The following is a 25,929-nucleotide window of genomic DNA, read 5'->3' on the forward strand; positions in this document are numbered from 1 at the left end:
AGGTATGAAATGTGATCCATAAAACAACTTGTATAACTATAAATTATGCAAGTAGTAGGTAGGAAATATCTCACAGAAGATAAGTAGGAAATATCTCATACATCACCTTACAAGTGGTTAGAGGATAACATATTTCATTCTTAAATCTCAGCCTAGATGTAAACAAGACAGAAAGCACTGGATGTCAACTCAAAGTATTCAGTTTGAGTCCTGCCTACATATTTTGATAACAATGTCACTTTGAACAAACTGTAAAATGGGGACAACCTACCTCATACAGTTATTACAAGGAAATCACTTTGTAAAAGCTTCAAAATTGTTTCAGAGGGTTAAGTGACCAAAATATTATGTAAATGTCAGAGATTACATACAATTCTACCTCAAGTTTGGCTTAGATTCCATGTAGAGTAGGTGGAAGGTAGCAGATAACATTAAGAAATACATGGATGTACCATATGTGATTAGCTATATCCATAATAAAAAACAATTTCATGTTTTAAAAAAAAGGAAGGAGAGAGGGAGAGAGGAAGTGAAGGGAGGGAAGGAGGAAGGGAGGGAATGAAGGGAGGAAGAGAGGGATGGAGAGAAGGGAGTGAAGGGAGGGAGGAAGAGAAGGGAGAGAGTGAAGAAAGGGAGAAACGGAAGGAGGGAGGAAGAAAGAAAGGAAGGAAGGGAGGGCGGGAAGAAGGAAGGAAGAAGGGGAAAAAAAAATCAATCTAATCCTATGGTCTCACTAGAAATTACCATGATAGCTGGTCCCTGGAAGGCCTTTTAAACAGCTCAGTCAAAGAGGAAACATTGACCTCAACAGCAGTATGACCTCAAAGATAGCACTGGTTTAACTTCTACTTGTGGTAAGTTTTAGAATATTTAAGAACATAATGACAATATAGTGTGCAAATCTTTTTAACACTGGTGCAGAGTGAAATAGTCTGATGCAATCCACTGTGACTAACCCTAATAACAATATCTTCATACTAGTTCCATTGGAGCACCATGACTAGCCAATAAAGTATTTGCTGTGGGATAAAGGATTACATGAAAAATAGATGAATTAAAAATATCAATGAATTACCAAGTCCACATTTCTACCATCTATTCAAAATCAAAAAAAGGTAGCACTTTCCTAATAAGTAAGGGTGTAATAGCATCTTTCCCAAAAAATAAAGCTAAAAAGTTTCATCTCTCAATATAGAAATAGTTACTTTTATTAAACTTTTTAGAATGGCTGAAGAGATCAAGTATTATCATCACTGTTAAGTTGTATTTAAAAACAATGTTCTCAGAACAGTATAAGACTGTGTTGTGCTCCTCAGAAATATAGGCACATTTCTCAAATGTGTCATCTTTTAAGTTAAACTGAATAGATCTTTTTTAGCTAAAAAGCAGATTATAAGCAATGATGGGTCTTTTCTTCCAGGATAGCTTTGAAACAACTGGGTTTTCCCCCTATTTGTACAATCTTTTGGTACCATGATGAGGTATCAAAACCTTCACCTGAATCTCATAGTATTTGTCTTGTGTTCATTAACTCTTAAACCTAACAAGAGACAAAGATGTGCATAACATCATAAAACTGACTTTGGTACACATTTACTTGAACGTCAAGATGCTATCTTCATCTTCTTAAATGTCAAGATAACATCTTTATCTGCTGATAAACCTCAGCTGTCTTCCTCATTTGCTACATGCAGTGATCAACAGTTGAGAACAAAGTGGTCAGAACACAGATATAGCTACTGCAGGTCTTTTCTCATGGACCATCCATGGTTTGTAAGCAATAGAGCATGCCAATTAAACATATGAAAACAATTGACATTTGTCACATTAAAAAAAGTTTGCTCCACAGTATTTACAGCAAATGTCTTTGCATGGATAAACAACTCAATAATGACAAGAAATGAAAGTAAAGCATTTTTTTCCCAGTTTTCAGAATCAGATCTTATTTCAGAGTGAACTCTTTCTGTATAGGATTACTACTGATTCCAATATACTGTGTAGTTGCCATATTTTAGTATAAAATTCTTTTTAACTAGAGGTTTACTATTATTTATAAGTTATGGGAAGTGGAGACCAAGAAGTTATTGAACAACAACAAAAAAGATCATTTCTAAGCTCCTACTAGGATACTTAACACTTTTCAGGATATTTTGTCTAAAGTACACAGGAAGATGTGATTGTTCCAAGATTTTCTCTCTCCTTGTCTAATTTTCTTTTTTTATAAAATGAATAGGTTGAACTAAATGAGATCCGAGGCCCATTGTTAAAAGTAAGGAAGATAGGCACTAAAACAAAAAGAAAAAAGGGAATACAGCATTAAGATGAGGCTGTAACATAGGCTAAATATATAAATGTGAGGATAGAAATCCTACAGGGCAATAATCCACCATGGGTTCAGGCTTGTAAGCAATCCACATGTTTATAGAAACAATACTATGGGAAAGATATGGGCTGGCACCTGGCATCCATTAAGAACACTTCAACCTCAATAGCCAGGCCAAAAAACATCAGCTGTAGAAACTGAAAATTTCTATGTTAACTATCTGAAGTATTAAAGGAAAAATGGAGCTGTAAAAAGTGCTAGCCTTAGGAACCAGAGGGTCGAGGTATAACCCCTCAAAATTTAGTATACTAGAGTAAATCCTGAATGCTCTTTGGGCCTGTTTCCTCATTTGTAAAATGGGAGTGGGAGTGGGGGTGGGAGTTAGGTGGGGGCAAGTAATGTAGAACTATTTCTAAGATTCCCCCTAATATAAATCTATCACCTTATCCAAGAGTTTGTAGTATTTTTACTTTGTTTTGAACCATAATGACTTTCCCGCAAGTTATAACCACATATATCACTCTAAAAGCAAAGTCCAAAACTGAGCACAATACTCTAGATACATGCTTGAATAACAGAAATCATGTGATATAATGGAAAGAGCTCAGATTGGGAGTCAGAAAACCTGGGTTGTGCCTGGTTATGTCACCTATGTGATCACTGACAAGTCACTTATCCTCTCTGGGTCTGTTTTCCTCAAATGTAAAATTAAATAAGCATACACTTTAACTTTAATTCAATGCTGCACTATGGAAAGTGATTCATAAGTCCCTAGTCATATTCCAACTTTGCCACTTACTCTCATATGGCTTTGACCTGGTCACTTTGGGTTTCAGCTTCTTTTTCTAAAAAGTATCTAAAGTCTCTTTTAGATCTAAATCTGTGATCTAGCTATGATCCTCCATATATAAAAGACCTACTCAACAATGCACTCTGCTGCTTTTCCTACTGCATATGCCATTAAAACCCTTTCTTTGACTTCTCTAATGTTATGCCCTTATTCTTCTCATGTTACCAACTGAAATTGTTTTTGTCAGACACAAATATATGCCCTCTGGTCATATTTATATGTATATGATTGAATTCCCCCCAAATTCCAAAAGTTACTAAAAAGATCATGGAAAGTTCTACATGGTACTTGGAGAAATTCCTTTATTTTAATTTTTTAAATTTCTGAAAACGGTGGGGGACTGGACAGAAATAAAATGGTCTAATATCAATTTCCTGGTTATTTTTTGCAGATGTTAGAACTGAAACAAAGAAAAGCAACAGTGATGAAGCAAAAACCCTAAACCAATGATAATCTGGTCTTATGGGGATTTGAACAAGAGGCAATTAATAGAGGATTATGGCTAAGTAAAACCACAGCTGAACATGTAACTGCCAGCATGTTGAAGGCAGAGAACCAGAGAGGCAATTAGGTAGGGGGAAAAAAACCACAACGGGGAGGGAAGAGAGAGAACATTAGTTACATCAATGAATGGATATGAAGGAAAGCACACAGAGATTACCATGCTTAAAGCTCTCTATGCAAAAGAGAATTAAGGAGAATAAATTGTGATTCTCACCAAGAGTTTATTCTGAGAAATGGGTAAGACAAAGTTAACCTTTCTTATAATCACTCCAAGTTCTATCCCCTCAGTTCTTCAGAGGTCATTTATCCAGAAAACTCAGAATCACTGAATCTCAGAGCTAAAATGGTTCTCAAGGGTCATCTAATCCAACCACATTGGAACAAGAATCTATCTATCAAATAATCAATAAGTTATATGATAATCAATCAATCTTTCTTGAAGACTTCTTTGTGAAGGGAAAGCCCTTAACTTCCAAAACAGCCCATTTTACTACTGGATGGCTCATTCTTAGGAAGTTTGTGCTTACATCAAGTCTAACTCTTACTCTAGAGTCAAGCAGGAAAAAAAAAATCTTTCTAATTACTCTTCCATTGAGGCAGCTAGTGGTACAGTGAATAGAAAAAGCAGGGCCAAAGAAGGAAGATCTGCGTTCAAATTTGGCCTTAAGCATTCATTAACTGTGTGATCCTGGGTAAGTCATTTGATCTGTTTTCCTCACTTGTTTTAACTATAAAACTGAGATAATAGCACCTATTTTGCAGGATTGTTTTGAGAATCAAGTGAAATAACATTCATAAAAAATTCTTATTGTAATATCTAATACATGGTAATTACTATATAAATGCTCATTCTCTTGCCCTTTCTCATTTGAAAGTTCTTAAGTTCTTCTCTAGGTTAGATATCTTTACTATCTTCAACCTAGACCTGACCAGAACCTTCACTAAGTAGACTGTCTTACTGTGGACACTCACCAGTTTGTCCATGTGTTTCCTAAATTGTGAGGCCCAAAAATAAATACAAGCCTCCAGAGAATGACCCCAACAGTTTACAGACTTTATTCATAGACATCTTTAATCATAGATTAAATCAAGGAAGCATCAGTTTTCTTGGCTATTAAAGAATACAACATCAGATTGTGTCCGACTGATTGCTATTTGAATCTGCCTCACTTTGGGCTTGTAAAACTGAATTTTTGAACTAGGGGAAAGACTTTAAATTTATTGCTATTAAATTTTATAAGATTCAGCCCATCATTTTAGACTGCCAAGTCTTTTTTTTTTTTTTTTTTTTTGTATCTTTTCATCAATACCAAAGGCTCTCCCTTCCAGCTTTGTGTTAAATACCAATTTCTTAAAATGTCATCCACATCCTTATGTAAATCATTGATGAATATATTTAACAGCTCCAGGCCAAATCTAGATCTTTGTGATATTCAACTAGAGAGACCTCCTTTCAAATTGGCATTAATCCTTAGATAACTATTCTTTTCATCCAAGTAATCCTGAATCTACCCATTTGTAAAGTTAAAATTTGACTAAATTAAATGCATGCCATTAACTTTGATCTAACAGACAATTTAGCCAATCCCCCCCCCATAATCAAATGTTTAAACTTCTAAGACTTAGTTTTGATTTTCAAATGAAATCTTTGTGATCATTATTTCCCTTTGTACATGTTGACTAATCATACAGCCTAAAATTTTGCCAATAAGTAAATTATAGATTATAGGCCTATAGTTTGCAGATACTAACCTCCCCTTTTTTCAAAAGCAGGACAATATTTATCTTCAACTATAGGCAATTATACTATTAATTAAGAACCTCCAATTCTTTTTTTTCCTCAATAGTAGTTTATTTTTCCAAATATATGTAAAGTTTTCAACATTCATTTCTGTAAAATTTTGTTTTCCAATTTTTTTATGCAACTGTTATATTCAATCCTTTTTAACATATTTCCATATTTGTCAAGAATATCCAATTCTTTCAGTATTATTATTTATTAATATTACATATTATTTAATTAAATTAAAATTAAATTATTTTAATTCATATTAATAATATTAACAAATGATGCTCTTACTGATTTGGAAAAATACAAAAAAAAGGTTCTCAAGTAAAATTCACTCAGAAAGTCTTTACTCACATAAAAAGCCTCCAAGCCCTCATATTGAACCAACTAATGGGATTTATCATCTGATTTCCCTAACAAATTGGAAAAAGGAAATAGGATTGGTAAAGAGATAAGCCTGGGACAGGAGAGCAACAGACAAAACAGCAGAAAGTGATGGTTGATTATACTTGACCAAAAAAGAAAAATGACACTCTTTAAAATGCAAAATTCTTAGTAGTCCTTGGCCACTTGTTGAGCAAAGAAGAACCCAGGCACATTTTCAAAAAAATAAATAAATAAATAAAAATAAAAAAGCATTGTATCTTCCTCTTTTTCATCTATTCATCCTACAGAAAAGGTCTAGATATATTCTGTGCTGACATTTTTTCATAATACTATTACTGGGTATCTACCTTTCCTTTCTAATAAAAGGTAATTGTTCTTAGAAAAAAAGGAAGATGAAGAAATAAGGGCCTTGGGGGAAGTATAAATATATCAAGTTTGAATAGCAGGCTTTAAAAATAACCACTCGTTTACATAGTCTCTTTTATCAAAAGCCATCAAAATATAGCAGAAGGCTTTCATCATTCAACTTCTACCAGGAAGACAGAAACAAAGAATAGTTATATAAAGAAGGGTACAAAGTTTAGACATATAATTAAAGTAAGAAATGAGAAGGGGAAAAAACAAGAGTCAAAACTATATACTATAAAACTATATGCCTTCTAATTGGTGGACCATCAGAGATAGATAAAATATTTCACATCTCATGCAGCTAGTATGTTATAATGGGACAATCACTAGACAAAGAAAGAACTAGGAGTTTAAGTGTTGGTTCTGCTACAAAAATAGTTTTGTGACTTTAGGCAAATCAACTAGTCTCTATGGGCTTTAGATTTCCTCATCTATAAAATGAAGAGTGTAAATTAGATGAGTTTTTGTTCTTCCCCCATTTCCAAACATCTGTAGCATTCTATAGTTCTAATGACCAAAATTAACCTTCCACATTTGCTTAAATTCACAGGCAGTACCTTTAATACATGAATAATATTCCACTAATAAGGTCATAAAACTCTTTTCTACCTCTATCAGAATATGAGAACATTCCCCAGAACCCAGGATGCTACTTAATGTCTTGGCAGAGAGAGTTCTAGACTTAAGAATGGGAAAGACCTAGATTTGAATCCTTCCCAAGATACTCACTAGCTGTGTGAAATTGGACAAATCATTTAATCTTAATCTCAATCTCTCAATCTCTCTCTCCCCCCAACCTCTCTTGCTTTCCTTCCCTCCCTCCTTCCCTCTCCCTCTCTCCCTTTCCTATTTCTTCTATAAAATGTCAATAATAAGAGCACCTAATTCTCAGAGTTATTGTAAGCATCAAATGAGATAATTTTACATAATTTGTAAAAATCCCATTTTTTACTGGATACTTTTCACCACTAACTCTTAAATCCAATGCTTTCCCTTTCTTAATTATTTGCTGTATTTATTGAGTCTGATCATTTCTCTTCCTGTATTTACCTTGTATACAGCTCTTTTGTTTGTTTGCCTGCTTTCTCCCCCTGAAGATTATAAACTCCTTGAGGGCAAGGATTGTCTTTGTCTGTGTGTGTGTGTGTGTGTGTGTGTGTGTGTGTGTAGCGCCTAGCACACAGAAGACAGTTAATAAATGTTGGTTAGTTGATTATTCTGAAATATTTCAGTATTCTGAAATCCTAAATCCCTATTTAAATGTCAGTTATTATAAGTTATATTTTAACTTTTGCTAGAAATTATTCATTCTGTACTTAGTATTAAATGATAAAGAAAGGAATTTATAATGTTGACTTCAATTTTGGTAAAACAATCCCAAAAACTACATTAAAAAAATAAACTACATTAAAAAAAATTAAAGAAAGGACTTCAGCACCAAGGGTAGAACCTTGGGGAGATTAAAAGCCATAGCTAAAAACAACATAGGAAGAGAAGGCTTAGCTGCGTCTCAATTTTTTTTCTATGAAAGGTTCTCAACTTGATGACATCCCTAAATTTCTAAATGAAGTACTTGAAATATTTCACAACACTGCTATTTCATCCCTTCGAGCTCTTCTGATCCAGAACGTGGTCCCTCCCCACTTCAATATATAGTTTCATAAGTAATAAATTATTGGGCAGCCTCCTTGGAATGATTCCTTCCAAACTGAGATAAGCTTATCTTTGAATTTCATCAGCACCTGAGGCCTTTCTAGCTTCTAGCCTAAAATTGATACAAGAATGGTGCAACCTTCAAGAATTTAGGATTATCTCTATCACAATGGAACAGAATAGGATGTACAATAACATTTCCCTTTATTCAGAAAAGGCTCTGAGACCAAACAAGATTTAACTATAAAAGTTAAAAAAAAAAATCAAATACTGACTTGATTTTCAATGTTAAAGCAAAAGTAATACACAGCAGAACTTAATCAACTGTACAGAGGTACATGCCTATATATGTAAAGGTATGTGTTTTCATGATTCTTATCAATATAATTTTGTAAGCCCCCCCCCCCCGGAAATACTAAGCATTTTTATACTTATATTAAAAAATAGATATGAGAACACAATAATTTTCTTAATGCTTATATATCCTGTCTACTCAAATTCATTTTAAAATGTAAAATATTAGTCTCCTTCAAGAATTCTCAGGACTGAAATAGGCTGATAAAAGCCAACTGTAGCATTTTAATGAGTAATCTTTGTGTTTTATGCTAAAGAGGATTTAAATCCAAACTGAACAGATCATTTAGGGAAAGGGGAAGTTACTGACTTGGTTGCTAGGGAAACCTTTTTCTGATTGGGGGCGGAGAGAAGACTGCAATGGTTTTTTATGAAGACCAAGAGTCAAATCATGTAGCATGGCATTTTCATCTATCTTTTCAGTCTTCTGAAAGGGAAGAGGAAAGAAACAATGAGTAATAGAGGGACTGGTAGTTTAAAGGCTCCCATGAGACTGGCAAGACAGTACTCCATCTGGAGAGAAAGACTAGCTAGTTAAAAACAGCAGAACAGCAGCTAGCAAAATAAATGGCCCAAGCTATGTATCATTCCCAGTTAAAGGAACAGCAGAAGAAAAACCTGCCAAAGGCTAATTTCTAGATCAAAGGGAGGCACAGCTTGAGCATCTGAGCATTAGGGACCCATTAAGAATAATAAAATTAAGCAGGGAAAAAGATACATAAGACTGAGCAATAACAGTACAGTGGATGCTTCCCACTCCCACCCCCTCCACCCCCAGGTTCAGTGAACTAGTCTTTATTTTGCTTTATATTGTATTTTTATTTTCCAGTTTACAGTTAGATATTGTCAACAACCGTCCTAAAGGATTAACACCCAGACGATTTGCATTGCTGAACTATAATTTTTTTTTAAAAGAAAAAATGTGCTTTTCTACAACCCATATACTATATACATGGCAATCAATGTACAGTGTGAATCTAAAAATCTTTTCTGAAATACAAACATTTTATTTCTGAAATGTCAATAAGAATAGTATCAAATTACCAATATAAAAGATGAGTACTACATATGCGGACATAATAATGTAGACATATAATAAGCAAAGTTGATGGAAAACAAAGAAAAATGTATAGAAGAATTGCACATATTTAACATATACTGGATTACTTGCTGCCCAAGGGAGAGGGTGGAGGAAAGGAAAAGAGAAAAAAAATTTGGAACACAAGGTTTTAAAAGGGTGAATATTGAAAAGTATTTATATGTATATTTTGAAAATAAAAAGCTAAAAAATAAAAGTTGAAGTTACTTAGGGAAAAAAAAGATAAGCAGAACAAAAATTAAAGTCCAGATTAGAAAACATGAGCCTCAGAAATCTATATATAACGTTAGTCTTCAATGTACAACCATTTTACATTATTTGGTTTTGAAAAAACAAATATTATCCTAAAAGGATTTAGATTAAGGATTGTGTGGCCTATAACAAGTAGATACTCAGAAGAATCTGTTATCAAAAGTAGTTTTGTGATATATGCTTTGGTTAAAGAAATTTAAAATCCATTAAAATAATCACTAAACCCTGTGGTGAATTGATGGTTCTATTTTCTCCTCCATATGTAAATTTTCTACATTTATGCAGAACACCACCCATTCATCCCTTCTCATTCTGTGTAATCCTTCTCTCTTCTCTGGCCCCTCATAGGTCCACCACATCAGAGACACTGAAAATGTTTCTTCTAGTTCTCTGGATGTTGATGACAAATGTGGTCTCTACTCCTAGAGAGGATGAAACAGATAAATCACTAGAGTTTTGGAGTTCTGAGCTACAACAGACCAACGTCTATCAGGTCAACCAAGTCACATAAATGTGGTGAGACCCTGGAAGCAGAGAATCTCCCTCCCTCCTCCAAAGAACTTTGCTCAATCCTCATTCTTTTTTTTTTTTTTTTTAAACCTTTGTTCAAGTTTTGACCTGTCAACCACATTCTTCTTCTTGTCACTCATAATATCATTGGTCCTCTTCAAAAATATAGGATGAACAAAAAAATTTTCTAGGTTTGGGGGACATCACTCTCTCCTGGATCTCCTTTTATCTACTCCCCCCCCCCCCCTCTGTTTCCTTTGCTGAATCCTCATCTAGGCCATGTCCACTGACAATAGGACTCTGTCCTAGCCCTTCTGTAATGTTTGGGCTAGCTTTCTGGAGGACCTTGGGATCAGCCAGCGTCCTTGGTCTTAGTGGAGGAGTGAAGGAGGCAGGAGAGCCACCAGGATGGTCAAAGATGGAATGTCTCATTTCCAGTCCTCCCAACCCGTAAATACCTCAGTATGATTACATCATTACTGCACACTATGTATGTGTGAACTAGAGAACCATTACATCTAAGTACTAAGTATATGTATATGAAAGAGCCATCATCTCATCAATTCCACTGATATTTCTCCAGAGTTCCAGGCCTCTACACCCTTCTATACTATTTCTATACTTCAGCTATACTATTTCACATGGAAATCTCATCAACTCCCATGGATATAATTACTATTTCTACTATAATGATTTTCAATTCTACTTCTATCTTAATCTCTGTCTCAATAGGTGGCAAAACATTCTGAGCTAGAATTGGTCTGATCAGCCACAGTAATACATACTAGCTTGACTAACTTGACTTAAGTGATATCATTTTGGTCCTCTTCAAAGGTCCTTCTGTCATAAGACAACCAATCTCTTTGCTAACTTCTAATCTCACATCTCTAACTGCAGCTTAGATTACTAGAATTGGATGTCCAATAGATATCTTAAACTCAATAATGTTTAATGGGAACTAATTATCTTTCCTTCCACATATTTCCCCTTTCTTATTACTGTGGAGAACATGATCATCATCCTACTTTCCCTAGCTCTAGAGTCATCCTTAATTTGCCACTGTCACCCTTCCTGTATTTAATTTATTGCCAAGGGCTGTAGATTTCACCTTTACAACATCTCTTAAACTTTTCTCTTCTGGCCCTGCGACATCTTGGTGCAGATCCTCATCAACTCATTCCTAGACTAATGCAATAGCCTGCTGGTTGGGCCATATGCTACAATTCTCTTCTCACTCAATACATCCTCCATTCAGCCCAATGTATTTTTCATAGAGGACATGTCTGTATGGAATAGAGAGAGATAAGGTGAAGAACTTACAGGAATGTATAAATTCTTTTTCTGTATTTTATTTTCATTATTTCTGTTTCCCCTATGACCTGTATAATATGTGCAGGCTCATATTTACTTGAGCTTTGGCCAGTTAGAAATATATTTACTTAATCTGAGCTGATGACATTTATCAGTATTTGACATTTATCGATATTTAGTCTATTAGCTTGACCACTATTTGCTTGATTAAGCCTGAAGGCCTGATTTTCTGTTTCCTAGAAATCAGTAGATTTCTCTGTGATCTCTGAGTAGTCATTTTGGGTAAGGGTCTTCTACATCCCTCACATATCCAAACATATAACTCCTCTATCAATATACATCAATGGCTCCCTAAAACTTTCAGTATCATACACAAAACCTTCAATTTGACATTCAAAGCCCTTCCTAACCTAACCCCTCCTCCAACTTTCCAATTTGTCAACTAACCTCCATCTTATATTCTTTGATCCAATGATACTAATATCCTTGTTATTTCACAAAAATATACTTAAGTTCAATATCTTTAACTTGAATCTTCAAGAAATATTATCATATCTGGCACTAATACTGACATCAGTAACCCTATCCTCTAACTGCCAAAGATCTATACTCAACACAATCTCTTACCCTTTAATCAGTACTTCCCTTTAAAGTAAGTGCTTTTAAGTACATTTTAAACATAATTATTTCTGAACTGTAGGCGTTCCATATTATATTTCAGTGCTCTTAACATTTGCTCTTCTATAATGGGGAAAAATAAATCCCTTAAAATTAGATGGAATTCACAAATAGAGATGTGAAAATGTGTCAAAACCACTGGCAAATAGTCTTACTCTTGGTGGCTCTCAAGGATTAGCTACTAAATAGTAACTGTGTATACTTAGATGTAAAGAAGAAGAGGGTGAAATGTAAAAAATTCAAGAGTATCAGAAAGCAGGTTTCTGCTTTTTTTTAACATAGCAATGACTCCACAACTTCTAATCTATATAGTACTCTACAAACTTTTTTCATCACCCCTTGTAAGGCAGATAATGAAAGTATTGCTAGCTACATATCAGAGAAAAGAAAATTTATTTTAGACTTATAGGTAGTAAGTGATATGGCTAGGACTCAAATTAATCTATCTTGAGCTTACTTTTTGAGTACTAGTCTGCTTCAATGAAAAAAAAGCTTCATCTTTCCTGCACCAGCTTCTGTTCTGCTGTATCTTTTCTGGGGAACTTTCCTTTATTTAAAAGTTTCTCTATTTGGAATATTCCAAACTAGAAGCTTGCTCTGTCCTAGTTGATTGGTATTGCCTGGCCTGTGAATTCAGACAGGAGGGACTGATACAGACCTGTTGACCTAGACCCCTTTCTCCCCTATTAAAACAAATAAACAAACCAAAATAACAACAACAACAACAACAACAAACTCTCCTACTTGGCTATTATTCTGAATTAGCTATGACAGTCAAATCATCATGCTGTGATCAGCTGCCCTGAAACATGGCCCTGGAAGTCCTAGACCATTGTAAACTTAGTCTTGTTACCATGGTCTCTTGTGCCTTAGATTCCCCTAGGGATAGTACTGGTTATACACCATTGTTTTTTGGGGTTTTTTTTTTTTATCCTTTCTCAGTATTTCTTTGCAGCTATTGATTCCATCCCAGGTCAACAAAGGTAAATAGGCTAAATCTGGTGGCATCAGTCCTAGTTCCATATAAAGCTTCAATTCTAATTTAGAGGTGTCGGTCCTAGACCTACTGTTAACAAAGTATTATTGGATTGCTCTCTCTTTCCTTTGTGGGTATCCACCCTGAGTCTCTAGTTAAGCTTTGTGCTCTTAATCACAACAAATAAAATTGCTTTCATCTTTACCTAGGCTCCTCTATTTCACCTGTGAAGCCTTTTAAATCCCAATAATGAATACTGAATCTACCCATAAACTTTATAATGAAGAACTGTATCATTGAGTTGATAGAGATTTAAGTTTGAATCCCAGTTCTCCTACTACCTAATTATTTTAACAGAAGACCTCTCTCTCTTAACTTGGTGTCCTTATAAATCAAATAGAAATAAAAATATTTAAAATAACTATCAACTAAGGCTGCTGTGAGACAAGTTCTTTGTAAACTGCAAAATGTATATAAACTGAGTTGGTATTATTATTATTACTGCCATATGAATACTCAAACTATCTAATAGCACATGATATGAACTGCTTTCTTAGTTTCTCGTCTTCCTTCTCATTCCATTCTCATTTCAACAAATTTCAAAAAAATTTAAAAATGTTCTGAACAGAAATATCAAAGTAAAACAAAAATCTTTATTTTTTGTAGCTTGCTTTTTTTCTTTTTCTTTTTTTGGGGGAGGAGAAAAGAAAATAGAACCCATTCAACAAGTTTATTTGATCATGTAAAATATACAAAAAGAAGTTAAATTATTTTCGTCTGCTGTATAGATCAGATTAAAATGTAAAAATCATGTTTATATTTTCAAATAATTGCTATTCTTTTTAATTAAAATTGAATAATACATGTTTATAAGTTGGTTCTGTTTGCAGAATATGTACAATACATCTTCAATTGTCAACCACAGTTGTGTCATACATATTCCAAAACTTGAATAAGAAGTCAGGATATCTCAATCAATCTACAGAAAACATGACACATAAATTTCCTGTGTTCTGTTATCTCAATTAGCTGTCTGTGTTATGAAAAGAAGCTGCCTCCTTTAATTTCTATGACTTGAATATATTATCATTGGTCAGAACCTGCTCATTTGCTAAAGTTAATTAAGTCAAAAGGCACCACTGGAGGGATTTATCATCACTACCAAATCTTGATAATATTGTAACATTATTGAAGAAATACTAAAAATTATGGTGTTGAAAAAAATTGGCATAGTTCTGAAATAGAAGTAGTAATAGTCTCACCAGACTATTGATTATAAACAGAAAATGAGTTTCTGAAGATGATTAATGGTTTCATTGAGAATATACTTAGAAATTCATTAAACATCTTCATCTTTGGTGAAGCAAGAACAGCCAAGTATAAAAGCTCACATTTATAAAGCACTTTAAAGTTTACAAATTATGTTCCTCCTAGTAAACTCTTTGAGGTGGTGAAAATATCACCACCCCTGATTTACTGATGACAACACTAACCCTTAAAACTGTGAAATAAGTAAAACCCTTAAGGTCACATGACTAGTAAGTGTCAGAGATGCAATTAAAACTCAAATCTTATCAATCCAACTTCACTATTTTCCCCCTTGGAATAATAGCATATGTTGGGGGCTCTGGCTAACAGGACCACAACATACTTCTATTCCTGATTTCCTATCCACTACAAAATAAGACAGAAAATCTCACTGTATTAGAACCTAGAATGTTAGAAGTCTGAGGCAGAACTTTTCAAGATGGCCCCATTCGTTTTTAAAGCTGGTCTGCTCAGATTCTAGAGTTGACGTGAAATTCAGTTACTTGCATGAATTTCAAGAATTCAATTACAAAATTCGCTGGTTTGCAGCTTAAATAGTATATCATCCTTATCTCTTTAATTGGTGCTGTTTGGATATATTGTGCAATGCAAAAACAGGCCTTCACTAACTATGCATTATTAGTCCTGGATCAATTTGGTAACCATATAAATTCATCAATTTCTCATAGAAGTCCATGGAAGAAACAAATGTGAGTGTGACTATTCAGTTCAAAGCAATAGTTCATGGATGATGTTTGTGAACTCCAAATTCCTGTGAAGAAGGGAACAGCAGGGTATAGATTTCAAATTTTCTAGGCAACAAAACTCCACATTACAGCATCTTGAAGGTAATCTTAATTGGGCTCATAAGTTCCAAAGTCCTAGTCTGGCAATTTTGCATTGTAGAATAGTGCTCTCTAAAGTGGGGACCATAGCTTGATCTTCAAGGAGAGTGGGATTAATCAAATGGATAAATAAGGAAGATGGGATGAATTTCACCTTCCCCCCAATTATCCAATGATAGGTCTCATACAACACAGTACCATAACTACCATTATTCCCCAACATTCATATTTTGCCACCTCTATACAAACTCTCAAACTTCTTTCTGAAACAGGCCATCAGTCCCTCAGAAAAGTACTGACCCAGTTATATCATGAACAGTCTTAGCAGTGAATGCCAACTGGATTGTTCCATCATTTTGTAGCTTCTTCAAATATTCCAGGCTAAACTAACTGGTAAGAACCCTGCTCCCTCCTCATTTTAGATCAGACAATATTACACATATTAAGCTGGAATGGATGGATTGTGATTTGCATCTCAAATTTAAATAGGTTATTTTTGTCACCAAAAACTCACCCTTCTGAACTTCCCTGTTTCTGTTGAGAGTGGTATCCTCCCTTTCTTTCAGGGAGGTATCATTTTTTCACCCTTCATTCTCATTCATCCCATATATCCACTCAGTTGTCAAATCTTATCATTTCTCTCGCCATAAAATCTCGCGCGCCATAAAATCTCTTCAAAGTAGTGTCCTTTTTTTCCCTGGTCACAGCCTACATTCTTGTCCCCATCACTTCTTGCCTGGATTACTATAACAACAGCCTTCCAATTATTTCCCCTGCCACAAATTTCTCCCATCCTCCTCCTAGCTCACAGAGTGATTTTTCTAAAGAGCAGGTCTGACGCTGTAAGCTTCCCCTCAGTAAATATATATTGAATCTGAGATAAAAATTTTTTTTCAACTTTATCTCCATCCTTTTAAATTTCTAATTGTCACAATTGCATAATGAATATAGCACAAGAATAAAAACATGTATGGCATATTATAAATAAGTAAATGTAAACATATTGGAAAATACTAAAAAATAATTTTCCCTGATAAGGATGTGTAACCAAAAAGTTTTCAGATCAACATTCTACTGTAGGAAGAAAAAAATTTCCTGATGAGGCATGCTCTTTGGAGAATGAAGATAATCACCCACATAGTTCACGATAACATCCCACTCAAAGAGCAAAGCCAGGGATTAATTTGGAAAAATGTAAGTCTGATGGGAGAAGGATCAATTATTCAGCAGTTCCCAAAGGTATTTGCCTTCTAGGGGTAGGCTATCAAACCACAGGGTGACATTTCGCTGGGGAGGGATTTTATGACTCCATTTAGAAGAATGAGAGATGTACCAGAATATTAAAGGGCTGCCCCTCAATGGAATCTCCAAATTTAGGTACATAATGAGCCAGTGATGTATTAGAACACTTGATCTGTTTCTGTATCCAATTATGGGTGTCTCTAAATACTCTACATCTTCATTTTCTCAAAGGTGAGATAAAAGTTGCCCTGCTGTGTCTATTATACCTTGAATACCTATATATCAGTGACATTTAAAAATTTTCCTAGATATGAGGGCAACAAATCAAACAGAAAAAATAAACCTTATGGTTCAGCCTACAGAATCAGATCTGGTCTGTGTAAGCTCTGAAAATAGATGAGGCCTTGGACTAGCTGAACTATTTGACACCCCATCACTGAATCATACTGAAATAGTTTGATAACTCAAACACTAAAAACTTAGCGAATTAAAGTTCACAACAAACAACACACCCTTTTATATCCAGACACAATAATGACTTTCATAATTGCAAAGTGAATAATTGGCTTACAAATCTTTGTAACCAGAATAACTAGTGCTTAAAACAGGAAAGGCTCTGAGAAATCTCTTTCTAATTGATACAGGGACACACTTTCCCCTCACGTGTGGTTTTATTTTTAATCAATGAAACTCTGAAAATTATTGAAGTCCAACAACACTATACGATGATCAATTCTGATGGATATGGTCCTCTTCAACAATGAGATGAACCAAATCAGTTCCAATAGAGCAGTAATGAACTGAACCAGCTACACGCAGCGAAAGAACTCTGGGAGATGACTATGAACCACTACATAGAATTCCCAATCCCTCGATTTTTGTCCGCCTGCATTTTTGATTTCCTTCACAGGCTAATTGTACATTATTTCAAAGTCCAATTCTTTTTGTACAGCAAAGTAACTGTATGGGCATGTATACATATATTGTATTTAAGTTATACTTTAACATATTTAACATGTATTGGTCAACCTGCCATCTGGGGGAGGAGGTGGGAGGAAGGAGGGGGAAAGTTGGAACAAAAGGTTTTGCAACTGTCAATGCTGAAAAATTACCTATGCATATATCTGGTAAATAAAAAGCTATAATTAAAAAAAAATTTTTTTTTAAAGAAAATTATTGAAGTCCACAGCTTCTGAGCATAAACTGGAAACTGCAATGGCATTTTCCTAGCTTTAGATATGGTGGCAACAAGATGATTTCAGAGAGGCCTGAACAGAACTAAGAAGATCACTGTACATAGCAACAGCAAGATTATACAATGATCAATTCTGATGGACAGGACTCTTTTCAACAATGAGATGATCCAGATCTGTTCCAATGATCTTGTGATGAAGAAAGCCATCTACACGCAGAAAGAGACTGTGGGAATTGAGTGTGAATCACAACATAATGTTTTCACTCTTTTTGTTGTTATTTGCTTGCCTTTTGTTTTCTTTCTCATTTTTCCCCTTTTGGATCTGATTTTTCTTTTTTGATCTTGATTTTTCATGATAATTGTGTAAATATATATAGAAGAATTGCACATGAATTGGAGTACTTGCCATCTAGAGGTGGGGATGGGAAGGTAGGGAAGGAAAAAATTTGGAACACAAGGTTTTGCAAGGGTCAATGTTGAAAATTATCCATTCATATATTTTCAAAATAAAGAAGCTTTAATTTAAAAAAAAAAAAAGGAAGAGAAAAGAAAAGAAAGAAGAGAGGAGGAGAGGAGGGGAGGGGAGGAGCGGGAAGAAAGGGGAGGGGAAGGAAGAAAGGAGAGGGGAGGGAAGAGGAGGGGAGGAGAGGAGAGGAGAATAAGATATTTATGCATCACTCCAAGGTTTCAGAGCCATTATTCAAACTCAGTCTCTCTGGATTTCAAGTATGGAAAAATAAAAACTAATAAGTCAACCATCTTCCAGGAAGGCCAAATGTTTCTATCACTATTATTTTAGCATCAAATTCTCTGTATATCCAATTTTCTGACAGTGGCCAATTCATGTATTCCACTGATATCCTCTGGGAAAAAGTCAGGAAGACCACTGGGGGCCAAAAACATGGACAAGACTCAGATAGGATGTGATGTCATGGATAGGTCACATTTTGCACTCTGAGAGGGAATGCCCCATGAATAAGATCATAAATCCATTTGAATGAATGTCATTTTGCCTTAAATGTTATTTTAACCTCTGCTTTTCAGTAACAAATATGCATATCTCAAAGACTAATCAACTACTACCAAAAGACTGAGATTAGCTAGATTTCCCCTTTAGTCTCTGCTACTTGCAACTTTTTCTCTATTTTCCTGTGCTTAGAGAATGCTGAACAAATGACTCTTTCTTTTCATTTCCTTGCCTTATCTTCCCCTTGCAACAAAAATCTTGTTTCAGGATAAGAAGGTAGTGTGGTCCAGAAAAGGTAAGTTACCATGTAACTTTCAAACATTCAAAACTGAATTATATGAATTTCTACCTTGTTCTCTGAGGAAAGCATTGATTTGACCTGCTTTTTCCACTCCCGTCAACTCTTCATGTTCTTCAGCTTTTTCCTAGTTCCTAAAAGTTATTTCTTATTTCAGTGAAGTACTATCAAGATCTTTCTCTTTCTCTCCCTCCCTCTCCTTCTCCTTCTCTTTTGTTGAGGCAATTGGGATTAAGTGACTTGCCCAGGGTCACACAGGTAGGAAGTGTTAAGTGGCTGGTGCTCTATTCACTTCAACACCTAGCTGCCTCTCAAGGTCATTTCTTTAAGAGGATATGAGGTACTGTAAACTCTGGTGTTTATTAAATAGTGTTGCCAAAATAGAGAAATATAGATAGAAACACAAATTAAGAGGTGGGGTGAAAACTAAATAAATTAACAGCAATAATTCTACCTTCTTTTTCTAAAGCATCAGTGTACATATCAAAGAAAGCTGTTTAAAATTAAGACTCCAGGGCAATAACTTGATTGAGCAAGCACTGGAGCAAGCAAAGGCTCATATTGCAGTCATGAATGTTCACTAGTGCAGGTCAGAAAGTCATTATAGCCTAACATGCATAGGCATAGCATCATTACACAAACTCTCTCTAGATTCTTTGTGGGTTTTCCTAGGATGCTACAAAAATCAGGATGCCAGTTTTGGTTATAGGAATTTTTTTTGCTTCCTGTCATATTCCAAAATGAAATTATATAGTAATACAATTGCCCTAGGACAATGAATCTCCCTAGCTTTACAATTAAATAAAAATGACTGGAGTGCTGACCTCATTCTTTTTTGCAATGATTGTCTGTCCTCACAGACATACTTTATATATTCCTCTATTTCCAACCTCCATAGATTTTGGATGCATGGTGTCATACTAAAGAACAAGCATTTCAAAAGGAATATTTCATCTTTCATTTAAATAGAGAACAAAACTACTTTATTTTTTCTACTATAATTGTCTTGATATAGTTCAAGTATCAAATCATTAATAGTCAAAAATACTGCTACTCCTCCAAAATGCTGCAGGAGCTGTTCCTATTTATGGAAGAAAGGAAATATAAATCAAATGAACTGAGGTAGGGGTAGGAAAAAAATCCAACAATCAAATATGAAAAAGAACCAAAATAGGAGTGAGAGAAAGTAAGTAAAAGGTATTCCTATGGATTTGGGGATCAAAGATAAAGCCTTACAAAGTGCTAAAACTCACAACTAAGGAGAAGTTATACCTGGTAGCTAATAAGTCCCATAAAATGTACATGTACTACAACCACACTAAAAGTAGGATCATTTCTCTTCCCATATCACTAGGTCAGAATAACAAATATCAGCTAAGCAGAATCAACTTACAAATAAATTTCCATTAAAAAAACCTTTTTTTTTTAAAAAAAAAAGCAAATTAAGACTATTACTTTCATACTTAACATATGGTTGGTTTTTGAATCTGAGGATTGGTTACTATGACAAATCTCAAATAATTTTATTGTCATAATCTTGTCATTAAAACCAAAGTTTTAAATCATCTGATTGGTATTTTTATTTTCATAAACCTCATTCCCACAAGAGTGAATTACCTGTACTCATGAACCCTATGACTAAATGGCCTATGCTGATATGACAGGATGGTGAGTCATTCACCTTCCTTAGTTTTTTTGTATGCGGTAATAAGTTGGCCAATAATCAAGCAGAGCAGCTAGGTTCTTCAGTGGATAGAGTGCCATGTGTAAAGTCAGGAAGACATGAGTTCAAATCCAACCTCAGATACTTATACCAGGTAAATCACTTAATCCCGAATGCCTCAGTTTCTAATCTATAAAATGAGCAGGAGAAAGATATGGCAAACCACTCCAGTGTCTTTGCCAAGAGTACCCCAAATGGGATCATTTTTTGGAATAGGGCATCAAATGAACAACTTTGCTTACATACTCAATTAAGAAAAGGAGTCGACATCTACCTGTTTCTCATTAAATACAATTTGCTTTCATGTTATTTAGCCTCGTTAATATTTCTATTTCTGAAGTCAAGCATTCTGCATACTATGTCCTAATATTGTATAACTTAGGTTCTATGTGCTTTTTTTTCAAGGAAATCTCAATTTATTAGTCCTTCATCAAGGATGCCAGGAAAGTAAAGAGCTTATATATATATATATATATATATATATATATATATATATATATGTATAGGGAAAATGTAAATGAGGAGTTATGGTTTAGTCTATTGTTCTACTCCTCACCCCAAGGATGATTAAGAGTTCAAGCATTCACTTGGATGATTGATAGGGGATAGATCAGGATTAATGAGAACCATCCCAGGACTATTTTGTGTCCTATCAACTTTGGTGACAGCAGTTGTGCAGGATGTATGAACTATGTGAATGTTCAGCATTTGGAACCTGAAGCTTTATGAAAATTGTTAGCCAAGCTGATCTGAAGTTAAGAAACCTTTCTCTAGGCCCAAGAGCTACCTTCCTGATGTCAAGCAGAAAGCAGAAATGCTACTGAATTTCCCCAAATCAACCTTTTTGTTCTTGTGTGGTACAAGTGTAGCTATGGAATGCAGCAAGCACAAATATTTATTATGGATAATATGATGGCAAATCATTTGGTGAGGAATTTTGAGCCACCAAGAAGATATTTCAAATGTGTTTCTGTAAACACAAGACACCAATTGAACCCGTGAACATTTCTGGACTTGGGATGAGTCACCTGTATCCCTAGTCAGGAATTCAGAAGCACTTGGCAGCCATTAAGGAATGTGTGAGGTAGCAAGCTTTGAATTTTCTGTTTTCTGTGCATACCCACCAAAACAAAAGGGACCCCATTTCTACCTGCCTATCCAAGAACGGAAAACAAAGGTTTTGAAGTAAAAAAAAAAAACAAAAAAAACCTGTATATCCCAAATTCAAAATGAAAAAAAAAAAAAAAAAGATTCTTTCATACTTAAAGACAAAGCCATTATGAATTTTGTCTATTAAAGGAATTGGAAAGAACATAAGCAGCATGTCCAGGTAAAGAAAGTTCTGAAAAAAGGTCTCTTTAAATCCTATGCATTCATTTCTGCCAGTTTTTTGTTTTTTTTTTTTGCAAAAGGTAGGTTAAAAAATGCCCACTTTTAGTAAAAACCTTTAAAGTACATAAGAGAACAAATGAACATATGAAATTGTAAACATGGAGTAGCGATAAAACACTAAAAAAAAAAAAGAATGGCTTTTTAAAGTTCAAAATTATTCTCAAAATGAAAAATAAATGTGCCTTAATGAATTTTCTAGCATCTATGAAGTTTATTATACAAATGTTTCAGTAGAAAGCAATGCATTATATATTTAAAACTTAAATATAACTGCCATTACAAGTGAAAATGGAAAACATTTAAACCCTTATCTATTTTTCTTGTTAAGTAAAAAGTTTTTTTCCCCCTACTTTTCCTTTCATTTATCCCATCAAGTAATTCATCTTTTCATGTGATTCTAGAAGATGAAAATGCACTATGCCTTCCTAGCTCAGAGAAAACTTCTGCAAAGGCATCACAGCAATCTCCCCCCCCCCCCCCCACTAAATTCTAGAGTTAGTTTCATTTTGTTTTGTTTTTAAATCACAGAGGAATTCAAGTTAAACATGCATGTGGCTATTTATTATAACATAATGTAAAGTCAACTACTTTAATCTGTTATAGCTTAGAGTTATCTCTAGGTTTTTAGTATATTTTATTAATTACAAGTTGCTGGCATATTTTTACCTTTCTAAAACAAGATTATATAATTAATGGTCTATTGAAAGTACGTTTCATTGATACTGAATACTTAACTGTTATTCAAATTTATTTCAAGAATAATAAGTAATAGAGGTAAGAAAATTAGAAGAGAAATTCACGGAAGAAAAAAAATTGGCTGTTAGGCCAAATGAATTCAGTTCTCAATGTTTTGCTTTATATTATGTAAGTCATCTGATGGGCGTGAGAGATGTTGGAAGGGGAGATTCTATGACTTTCAAAATTCTAGCCTTAACTCACAAAGAAAGAAAAAAAACTTCCTTTAGTAATTAAATCTGTGAAGGAACTAATTTTCTGGGTCAGATTCTCTTCTAACTTTCCTGGTCTATAGGTAAAGAAGTGCACTTTATAAAAAGATTAAAAAAAAAAATTAAGAGGACACAAAATGCAAAAATCGATTTTATATGGAAAGGAATCATTAAATGAATTTAAGAGCCTTTGATTTCCCTGATTTTCAAGATGTAAAATATACAAAAGATGGCTTTTACAATTCTGACATGTGCAGAATTTGTTCCCGTAATTTTCAGTTTTCTTTTCTTTTCTTTTCTTTCTTTCTTTCTTTTTTTAATGGAGGAAGAATCCATATAGAGGTAAGGCAAAAATTATGAATACTATCACAGAAAGAACTCAAATCACAATTACTTAAAAGTACAAACATTCACTTCTTTGTCCGACTCTCTATTAGAAGAGCCAAATTAATCAACTACAGATAATATAGTTAAGGAAAAACAGACTATTTTATAATTGTGTGTGTATATATAGATCAGACTTGGATCAGACGGAACTGTTTCAATCCATTGCTACTTAAACAACTTTAAAACAAATCAAAACTCCTACCACCATCTAACAAAGAGTTGTTACACATTCCCAAGACAAATTAATACAGTAGCGTCTTTGTTCTTACCTGTAATTTTCCTCAAGGTTCGGTAGGTATTAGCAATCTCTCCTGCCCAGGACACCCTCGATTTAAGTCCACCTCTACTCCAAAAAAGCACCAGAAATATCAGTCTTCCCCAATCACTTCATCACTTTCCTTGTCTTGTTCCTTTCATGTTCTGAGTCTGTCTTAAGGCACACCTCCACAGATACTCCAGGAAATCCAGCAAGTTTTAACACAACTGAGGAGGAATTCCAAGAGCTGCTACTTAGACAGGTGACTCACATAAAATGACAGCTAGAGAGAAATAGTTGTTGGTGGAAAAGGAGTTGAGTCAAACTCCACCCCTTCAATAAAGATTAAATATCTCCACCCTTCTTGGCAATTAGTTTTTTTAAAATCACATGGTGACAACTAAACTGCATTGAACCAGTTAACTATGGGTACCTTTGGCAAGAGATTGTGGCCATCTCTTCCCTTAATAATGGGCTATAATGACTGTAAACCTAATGGACCCAGAAATCGCTCCATAGTTCCATGCAATATTATATGAACTTGACTGTTTGGGGGAGAAGTGGAAGTGTTCATTTTTACTGATATTTCTTTTCAAGAAGGTTAAGGGATGAGGGGGAGAGATGAGAGGGAAAACAGCAAAACTAACCAGCATTTACTTTACCTGACATTAACTAACCTCTCCAAGTGTGGGGGTGGAATATTTTTTCAAACTCTTCTTGCAAATGTAAACATTAAGTATTTTTTTCATTTTTTTATTTACATTGTATATTAAAGTCTTCCTGACTCCAGGCCCTTCTCTTCAAACACTGTGCCATCTTTAAGTCAAAGGCATAGACTTTCCCCCGACTTGGTTGGCATAATTCCAAACTGTGTTCTCAGATATTTAGACAAGTAACAGTTTCTCCATGAAAGTCACATCAAACATAAAGATATCAACGAGAAGGCTGTAGATAATACCTTGAAAGAAAATGATATTCTGAAAGCAACGTTGAATAAAAATACACTTAAACAATATCTAGATAATTCCATTCAACATATACTTGAAAAACTGCAAAATGTAACATAAATAGATTTGGAAAGTATCCTAAAAAAAATTCTAACCAATATTAATGAAACAATGAAACACAAGGTCAATAAATAACAGTTATAGAAAGACCAAGATTTCCTTATACATGAAAAATAGGTCAAACACAGAAATATACTTGGATTAAACTACACTTGACCACCATCATAATCCTGATGCTGTCCCTAACACTCATCCACAAAAGCTTAAAAATAATATTTTTAATAGACATATCCCAAAATTCAGTTGCATTAGTTGCAACTGTTGCATAGTACAAAAAACTTGAAATATAAAGATCTCTCAGAGAAGGTTAAAATCATGTGGTATGGTGCCCCCTGTTGTAGCATGTGAGCAGCAGGTAATACCTGAACTATAGCAAAGATAAACTGCTTTCAAATAAAAGGCTGCCCACCTAAGTTCCCTTCTATAAAATTGTTCAATTGGAAATTATAATAATAAAAATAATCCTAACCGTCTTCAATGTAGATGCATATCCTGACACCTCAAACATTCAGTGATGAGAATAAAAAGACATCTAAGTCTACAACATTTCTTAGTTAACCTCATTAGCTACTTGTCTAAAAATTTCTACAATGATACCTTCAAGAGCATTCCAAAACCAAAGGCATTGAATTGAATTCAACACTGAAAAAAAAAACCTATCTAAAGCAACATATCTAGTTACTTGAAATTTTACAAAATGGAATTTGTTTTGTATAAAACAGAAATTACAGAAGAAAAATACTGACATGAAAGAACAAAGAAAATGAAGACAAGATGACAGGAAACTGAGATAAATCTGACTTTAGCCAATAGTGGTTGTCCACTCCAAAGAGCAAAGTGACAATGAGTTATGATTATCATAGGGCTGGGTTAGATTAAAGAGAACACTGGCAAAGAAAATAATGATAATAACGGCTTACATTTGTATAGATTTTCAAATTTACAAAGTATTTATATTCCAACATGCCTAAGAGACACAACCTAAGGATGACCCTCTCCTTCCATCTTAGAAGCAACTGAACTATGATTCAAAGATATTAAGTGACTTGACTTTCAGCACACAATAAATGTCAAAGACAAGATCCAGATTAAAGTCTTCTTAGTAATTTTAGTTCAACAAAGATTCATTTAAGTGGCTACTATAAGGAAGATACCTTGCCTGCTGTTAAATGTAGAAATAAAATAAATAAAACAGAACCTGTCCTTAT

The 25,929-nt window shown here is 34.3% G+C and overlaps 1 protein-coding gene across 4 annotated transcripts in view; it reads right to left on the reverse strand.

Moving 5' to 3' along the window:
• The window catches only part of NEDD4L (NEDD4 like E3 ubiquitin protein ligase), a 455,315-nt gene that overhangs the window by 223,282 nt on the left and 206,104 nt on the right, over positions 1 to 25,929 (reverse strand). The window contains exon 1 of one of the 4 annotated variants that reach the window (XM_031945921.1): positions 23,668 to 24,406. The exons of the other annotated variants lie outside the window; for them this stretch is intronic. The gene's annotated coding sequence lies outside the window, so the exon portion shown is untranslated. Of the gene's footprint in view, positions 1 to 23,667; positions 24,407 to 25,929 lie in introns of those variants that run through there. 4 annotated transcript variants of the gene reach the window in all.

Source organism: Sarcophilus harrisii, chromosome 1, assembly GCF_902635505.1.
Source record: "Sarcophilus harrisii chromosome 1, mSarHar1.11, whole genome shotgun sequence".
Classification (NCBI taxonomy): domain Eukaryota; kingdom Metazoa; phylum Chordata; class Mammalia; order Dasyuromorphia; family Dasyuridae; genus Sarcophilus; species Sarcophilus harrisii.